The following is an 8,652-nucleotide window of genomic DNA, read 5'->3' on the forward strand; positions in this document are numbered from 1 at the left end:
CAGGTGAGGTGAGGTCAGAAGCGTAAACCGAACCAAATGTTCAGGATTCCTGTGATTCTGGGTGCTTGGCACATTTGCCGTCCATCTGAACCAGAGACTTCAAACCACCACACAGCCCTCCTGAAATGCCGAGAAATAGGAGGAATGGTCTAAAGCCCATTTTACACTGGGTGTAAAGCCCAGTTTACATGAGTGTACCATATCCACGTTGGGCACTGCAAAAAAGAACAGAGCATCTGCAGGCAACCTGTGCGAGCAGTAGAGGTAAAGATTTCCACATCCTCCCTGCCCCCAACTCCAGTTCTGGGGAAGTACAGGACAGCCCTTCCCTGTTCACATGCTGACAGCGTCAGCCACACCACAAGCTTGGGAAAGCATCCTCCAGTGCCCAACTCCCCACTCCCAACGCTGAGCCCCAAAGTGAGCTCAGAGCAAAGTGGACATGGGGAGCCTAGGCATTGGGCACACAGCAGGCTTCCCTGGGAAGCAACTTCGCATACCCCTGACCTCACATGTTGATCACACTCTAGACACGGCCTTAAAAAGGGCCGCTTTTTTGTTTGCTCTCTTGTTTGATTCATTTATGTATTTATGTATTCATTCATTCATTTATTCACTTATCCATTTTGTTTTTGAGACAAGGTCTCATATCGCAGGCTGGCTTTGAACTTGCTATGTAGCCCAAGATGACCTTGAAGCTGATGATGACCTCCGATCGCCTCAGTGCAGGAATTACAGGCAGACATACATCACCATGCCCAGTTTAGGCAATACTGGGTCTTGTGTTTGATAGACAAGCAGTCTCCCAACTGATCCACATTCCCACACTTTGATTCCTTTGCTTTTAACTGATATATTTCACATCTGAACCTCCATCACCACTGCCCAAACAAACATAGAGCCTGCCCATCATGCTGAAGGCTCCCAAGTACGCTTCTTCACCAACAGCCCTACCCTCTTCCCAAACTCAACACTTGGTGAACACTATTCAGACTTTTATTATCACTATAACTTGAGGGTGTCTTGTCCTCCTTCTTCACCAACAGCCCTACCCTCTTCCCAAACTCAACACTTGAACACTATTCAGACTTTTATTATCACTATAACTTGAGGGTGTCTTGTCCTATAATTCTATATAAGGACTCATATTTTATTACCTTTTCTGTCTACCTTCATTCTTTAGTCTCATTTTATGATTCATTCCTGTAGCTATACATATCCATCTTTTGTATTTCCTACTGGTGTATGCCATGATAAAAGGCAGTATGATTTACTATATTGCTGTCAGCAAGCTGGAGACTTCTGTCTACACCCAGTCTTAGAGTCACAGCTTCCTCCCCTGTCCCCTCTCCTCCCTCCCCCAGCTCTGGCCATGACCTCCAGCACCCAATACTCCTGCCTTGGTCCAGCAGCTCCTAAAGGCTGCCTGTGGCTATTGGAGCCACACAGCTTGCTGTCTTACACATTACCAAAGGCGTCAAGTGGAGCTCAGCACAGGCCTGTGATTCCAGCACCGGGCGGTAGAGGCAGAAGGATCCCTGGGCCCTGCTGGTCAGCCAGTCTAGTGTGATTGACAAAAGAGTCCCAGGTTGAGTGAGAGACCCTGTGTCAAAAAACCTTTTGGGGATTCTGGCTTCACAGGCATGCAGGCTCAAAGTGTGTAGCAGAATAACACTGCTCAGTTCTACAAGCAGGCGTAAACATGTGGGTGAATGTTAGCGCAAACCTGGAAGAATCTCGTTGAGTCTATGATTAAGGCTACAAGCTCAAAAAATATTATCTTGTTAGAGCTGGAGAGATGGCTCAGTGGTTAAGAGCACTGGCTGCTCTTACAGAGGACTTGGGTTTGATTCCCAGCACCCACATCGTGGCTAACAACCATCCTTACATCCAGTTCCTGGGGATCCTACACCCTCTTCTGGCTTCCATGGGCACTGTACAACATGGGTACACATACATTCATACACATAAAATAAAAATAAATGTTTTTAAAATATTTTAAATATTTATTATTTTTATTTTGTGTATATGAGTGTATTGTCTGCGTGCATATAAGTGCACCTGTGTCATACAGTGGCCAAGGAGGTCAGGAGAAGGTATCAGAGCCCCTGGAACTGGAGTTATGGATGGTTGCTGGCCACCATGTGGGTGCTGGGAATTGAACACAGGTCCTCTACAAGAACAGCCAGAGCTCTTAACCTCTGAGCCACCTCTCCAGCCCCCATAATTTTTTTAAAAAGAGTAGGGTCCTATGATGATATCAGTGGCTTTAGAAGAAGAAAGATTGGACTAGCATGGTGGGAATGTGTATAATCCCAACATTTAAGAGGCAGAAGTAGAAAACTCAGGTGAGTAAGACCATCCTCAGCTACATACTGACTTTGAGGCCATCCTGGACTACATGAGACCTTGTCTCAAACAACAGACAAAAAGGGAATGGGAGGCTATGAATATAGCATCAGTGGTGACCTGAGTTTAATCATCAGCCCTGAAGAGAAGAGGAGGGAGATGAAGGAGCAGGAAGAGACAGGAGGGGAGGCAAAGAGGGAAAAGGCAGAGAAGGGAGAAGAGACACTTGTACAATCATGTTTGCTGCTGCTCTTTCCACAATAGCTAAGCGATGGAAGCAACCTAAGTGCCCCTCAACTGACAAGTGGTTAACAAAAATGTGGTATATTTACACAATGGAGTTCTATTCAGCAGTAAAGAAAGATGAAATAATGAAATTTGCAGGTAAATGGATGGATCTAGAAACTGTTACACTAAGTGAAGTAACACGGACTCAGAAAAACAAACAACGTATGTTCTCCCTCATATGTGACTCCTAGCACCAAATCCTTTTAAATTCCAGGTCCTTTTAATAAGATGATGCTATACAGCAGTCCCTTCTGCATGAAATAATTACCATCATCATGACTTCAGCTGAGCCTGATCGCTAAACATAGTCACAACTGGGCTTATTGACGGTTGTGTTCATTCATTAAACAAGTGCCAAGCAGGGTCACTGGACCCTCACCTGAGTATCCAGCCACTCTTCCCAGCCAACAAGTCTAGCCTTGGAAGACAAAAGGAAAAAGAGGAAGAACCCAATAGAGAGATGCTTTTGGAAGCCCGTCAAGAAACTCCAATGGACTCTCAATATGGACATTTGAAATTTGCCCTGTTCTGACTTTTTTTCTAGTTTCCTGTCTAGAACTTGTAATGCTAATTACTCTTGCCTTTACTTCTCCTTCACATCTCCTATTCATGATTCAGGACTTTCTTTTCCCCTTAGAGACAAGAGTTATGCAATTTGGGAGTCTTTTAGATAGACCCACTGAAGGGGAACCACAAATGCCACTCAGCATGGAGGAAGCATGAGCAGTCTGCCTCCCAATTCCCCATGGGCAAATTGGGTTACCTCTTCAAAGTAGTAAAATAAAAGGTAAAAATTAGACAGTTTTAAAGTAAAGACTCCAAAACAAAACAAAACAAAATGAAAGACCAGTTTCTTTCTCAACTAAAAGCTGAAAAATTCTTTGGGTCTGCCAGTGGGCTTATCTCTAAGACTAAAGATGCCAGAACCATAAAAAGGAGGCTTTTTATGTGGCCCTTGATAAACAACAGTGTTTTATGTGGCTGTTGATAAACAATAAAGGAGGTTCTTATATGGGATTTGATCAAAACACCTTATATGCATGTATGAAATTCTCAATAAAGTTTTTCTAAAAGTTAAAAAAATTTATTATTTTTATTTTATATGTATGAGTGCATTGCCTGTATATGTGTTAGTGCACCTGTGTGATACAATGCCCTCGGAGGTCAGAAGAGGGTATCAGATCCCCTGGAACTACAGATGGTTGTTAGCAGCCATGTGGGTGCTGGGAATCAAACCTGGGTCCTCTGTAAGAAGAGCCAGTACTCTTAACCGCTGAGCCATCTCTCCAGCTCCTAAAAATAAATCTTCAAAAATAACTTTGCTACATGAAAAAGGTTGTGCATGTATTTCATCACAATAAGAAAAAAGCCTTTTTAAAAACACTATCATTTAAGATGCCATTCTCAGACTGCAGAGATGAGGACCTGCTATCTTTGGGAATCACCATCCAGGAGACTACTGTGGTTCCTGGACAACAGCTAGAAAGGAACTGGGGCCAGCGCCCACAGGAGAGATCTTGAAAACAGCCCCTTCTCCAACCCAGCCTTGGGGTGACTGCCGCCACCTGATTAGAGCTTTGTGAAAGTCTCACAGCCACAAGACCTCACTAAGCAATACCAAATGTCTTGACCCAGAAAACTGAAAAAATACATTTTAAAAAAAGAGGAGAAAGAAGGGGGAAGGGAAATGTGGTGGTTTGAATAAGAAATGTGCCCTACCTGTTAGCAACATACTCTGTTCCAAAAGCCAAAAATGTCAAAAGTATTTGGGAGCTTGTATCTAATCCTTAAAAGATTTTAGGCTTACCTTTTCAAAAGGGGAAATGTTGGAGGGGAGGGAGTAGCCGTGGATTTGCTCAAAACACCTTATATACATGTATGAAATTCTTAATAAAGTTTTTGTACAAATTAAAAAAAGTGTGCCCTATAGGTTCATGTGTTTGAACACTTGGTCACCAGGTGGTGGCACTTGTTTGGGGAGGTTATAGAACCTTTGGGAGGTGGAACCTTGCTGGAGGAAGTGCATCACTGGGGGTGGGCTTTAAGGGTTTATAGCCTAGCCCAACTTCCTGTTCAATATCTCTGCAACAGGAAAGTGACTGATACAGGAGGGAAGAAACGTTAGAAGAGACAGGCCTAAGCTGACACACGCTCGATCAGTGTCACCTTGAGATGCCCTTCACCACGTAACCATGTGATGTCCTCCACCATGTTATCATTCAGCAGGAAGGCTCCCAACGAATGCCAGCACCAGACTCCCCACCCTCCAGAACTGTGAACAAAATGAACCTCTATTCTTCAGAAATTTCTAGCCTGTGACATTCAGTTACAGCAACAAGAAACTGACTAAGACAGTACAAAGATACAATAAGGTCATGGGGCAGCGGCCTCGACACAGTGTCTGATACATCACCAGTCTTCAGCAAATGTCAGCTCTAGTTGATCTGGGTTTGGGTGGAAACTCCAGGGCCACGTGTAGTTAGTTGGCCAACAATTTGGGCAAACATACACCAGCTACCCTAGCTTGTTTGTGTTGCTATAAGTTGAGTGTGTGTGTGTGTGTGTGTGTGTCCATATTCATGTGCACATGTATGCATTCATGCACATAGAGACCAGAGGTCAGTATCAGGTATCTTCCTCTGTTGCTTTCCACCTTTTTTTTTTTTGTCATTTTGAGACAGGGTCTCCCTGTAGTCCCTGCTGACCTGGAACTCACTGTGTACACCAGACTGGCCTCAGTCTTAAAGAGATACACCTGCCTCAGCCTCCCAAGTACTAGGATTAAAGGTATGTGCCATCACACCCAGCTAACAGCATTTAAAAAAATAATTTATTGAACATTTCATACAGGCATACAAGCATATAGGGTGTTTTGCTCAAATCCATGCCCACTCCCTCCCCTCCAACTCCTCCCATAAATCCCCATCACTTTCTTCTGGTTAACTCCATGTACTCTTTCTTGTTCTTTTTTTTGTTATGGGTTTTTTGCTACTCTACCATCCCCCCCTCTGAAGAGGTAACCCTAAAATCTTTTAAGGATTAGACAAGAGCTCCCAAATACTTTTGACATTTTTGGCCTTTGGAACAGGGTATATATGTTGCTAAGAGACTCAAGGACATTTTGACTTTTAGCCAAGAAACTGACTACTTTTCTTTGGGGTCTTTTTACACTAATTGCCTAGCCAATTCCTACCTTGTATCCTTATCACATCATCCTCTGAAGAGGTTACCCAGCTTGTGGATAAGGAATCAGGACGCAGACAACTCTGGCTTCTTCCATGCTGAACAAGGATACAGGGTGAGGCAATTGGGGCACCCCTTCAGTGGGTCTATCTAAAAGACTCCCAAATTGCATAACTCTTACCTGTAGGGGGAAAAGAAAGTCCTTGACTGGTGAATAGGGGATGTGAAGGAGAAGTAAAGGCAAGAGTAGTTAGCATTACAAGTTCTAGACAGGGAACTAGAAAAAAGTCAGAACAGGGAAAATTTCAATTGTTCATAAGATAGTCCATTGGAATTTCTTGACAAGAGCTTCCAAAAGCATCCTTCTATTGGGTTCCTCCTCACTTTTCTTTTGTCTTCCAAGGCTGGACTCTAGAGTGATTGATTCAGGATTTGATTTCAGGTATTTTGATAGCTGTTGGAGTGGTTAGAATCAGTGTCAGTTCCCTCTCAGAGGCTTCTAGATAGGGGGAGAAAACAAATTCATCCATGATTTTAGAACAATAGCCGGTTGTCTCCCTTAGATACAGGTGGGCATTACAGTGTGTAATCCCTTGAACTCTTAAAGAAATATACTGATGACTTTACTCTTTGGTTATACTTTCCTTTTGGGTGTTTAAGACCATACAGTTCGCCCAAATAAATTAACTTATATTTACACTTAAGGTCATTTGAGGATCTGTCCCTCAGGGGTCACATGGACTTGGGAGGCACCCCTGGTTCCTTTCTTTTGCCAGTTCCATCTATATGACGATAAGTCAAAGGTCCTACTTGACCATGGCTGGCTTCACCTGGAAGCATGGAGGAAATGCTTCCTCTGAGTCGACTCTCCTCTTTGTAGGCTGGACAGTGGTTCAAGTCCATCTTGTGTGGTCTCCATATCCTCCCTGAACAAGAGGACAGGTGACTCACCACAATTACAGGACATTTTGAGAGATGTTCCATAGTCTCTTGGAACTTAGTCGACCTTGGAGGGCAAGGGGCAAAGAAACTGTCCTTTAAGTCCCTCTGACCAGATTAGTATAGGCCTCAAAGTATGGCTGTTAAACATCCAATAAGGTTAGTTCCACCAGTCTGGTACTTTTAATTACCATGCGCTGTGTAGCTAAAGCTTGGGTAAAAAAAATCAAATGTTCTCAGATAAACCTTGACTAGATATATATTTTGTGCCTTAAACTAGTTGACTAAACTATGTATGACCTTAGAAAATTTAAGATTATGTATATATTATTTTTGTCTCATCCTTTATGTATCACAACAAACCTACAGAGACCTTCATCACTTGCTTAGGCTTTCTCATTTTTTCTGTTTTGGAAAATATCTCCATTCCCATATCCTTTTAACATCTTTTACATTCTCAATTTATTTTTAAAAAATAATTATAAGACATAACAACATTAACAAATAAATTTTCTATCTGTTGTGAGAATTATTTTCCTTGGGATACTAAGTGATGCTTATTCCCTTTTAAGGTTCTTGTGTCAAACCAATGTTTGTTTAAAGTTTTACTGGGGAACCAATGAATTTACTGAGCTTACTTACCGAGATAACTGAGGGGTTGCTAAGGTGTATGAATGATCTGAGGGTATGCACACTGGAAAGCCTTTACCCAGCATGGGTCATGCCTTCTCTTCCTAGCCTTCCGCAGATTGTATAGCCCTCTCCAAATCCAGGAGGCCATGTGTGATTAGGGTCAAATTACATATAGGTGCCTGAAAAGAGTGGCTGGGTACTCCAGTAAGGGCCCAGTGACCCTTCTTGGCCCTCCTTTAATGAATGAGCACAACCCTCAACAAGCCCAATTGTGATGCTATTTAGCGATCAGGTTCAGCTGAAGTTGGGATGATGGTAGTTATTTACTTACATACAGTTGGCTGGGAAGAGTGGCTGGATATTTGGTAAGGGTCCTGACCCTCCTTTAATGAAGGAGAACAACCAACAACAAGCCCAATTGTGATGATGTTTAGCAATCAGGTACTGCAGAAGTCATGATGATGGTAGTTATTTCATGCAGAAAAGGCTTCTAACAGCATTTTTTTAAGACAGAGTCTCACTAATTATCCCTGGCTGATCTGGAACTCACTATGTAGATCAAGTTGGCTTCAAATCCACAGAGATCCACCTGCCTCTGCCTCCCAATTTTTAGGATTTAAGGCATGTGCACCATACCTCGCAGGTGTGTTTTAGAGACAGGGTCTCATGTAGCTAGGTTGGCCTCAAACTTGCTATGTAGCTTGAGATGAGCTTGAACTTCTGATCCTCCTGACTCCATCTCCTGAGTACTGGGAATTGAGACAGGGTTTCTCCCTGAGCCTAGAACTCACTGATTCAGCCACACCAGCTAGTGAACAAACCCCACAGATCTACTGTCTCAGTGCCCCAGCACTAGGATCATAGGTATAAGCCACCACACTCAGCTTTGTAACATGAGTTCTGGGGATCCAAACTCAGGTCCTCACGCTTGAGTGGCAAGCACTTTACTGAGCCATCTCCCAGCCCTAAGTTAAGCATCCTTAATCCCCAAATCGGAAATTCAAAGTGCTCCAAAATCTGAAAGCAGTTAAGCTTCAACATGACATCAGAACTGGAAAGCTCCACACTCGACCTCATATGCTGGATCACAGTCAAAATGCAGATATATGAAAATACTGTGTGTATTAGTCAGGGTTCTCCAAAGAAACAGAACCGGTAGAATGAATATGTATAGAGATTTATCAGCTTAGCTCACAGGATAGAGTCCGAGTAGTCCAACAATGGCTGCACCACACTGGAGAGGCTGAGAATCCATAGTCA

Source organism: Nannospalax galili, unplaced genomic scaffold (assembly GCF_000622305.1).
Source record: "Nannospalax galili isolate Female #2095 unplaced genomic scaffold, S.galili_v1.0 scaffold205, whole genome shotgun sequence".
In the NCBI taxonomy this organism is placed as follows: domain Eukaryota; kingdom Metazoa; phylum Chordata; class Mammalia; order Rodentia; family Spalacidae; genus Nannospalax; species Nannospalax galili.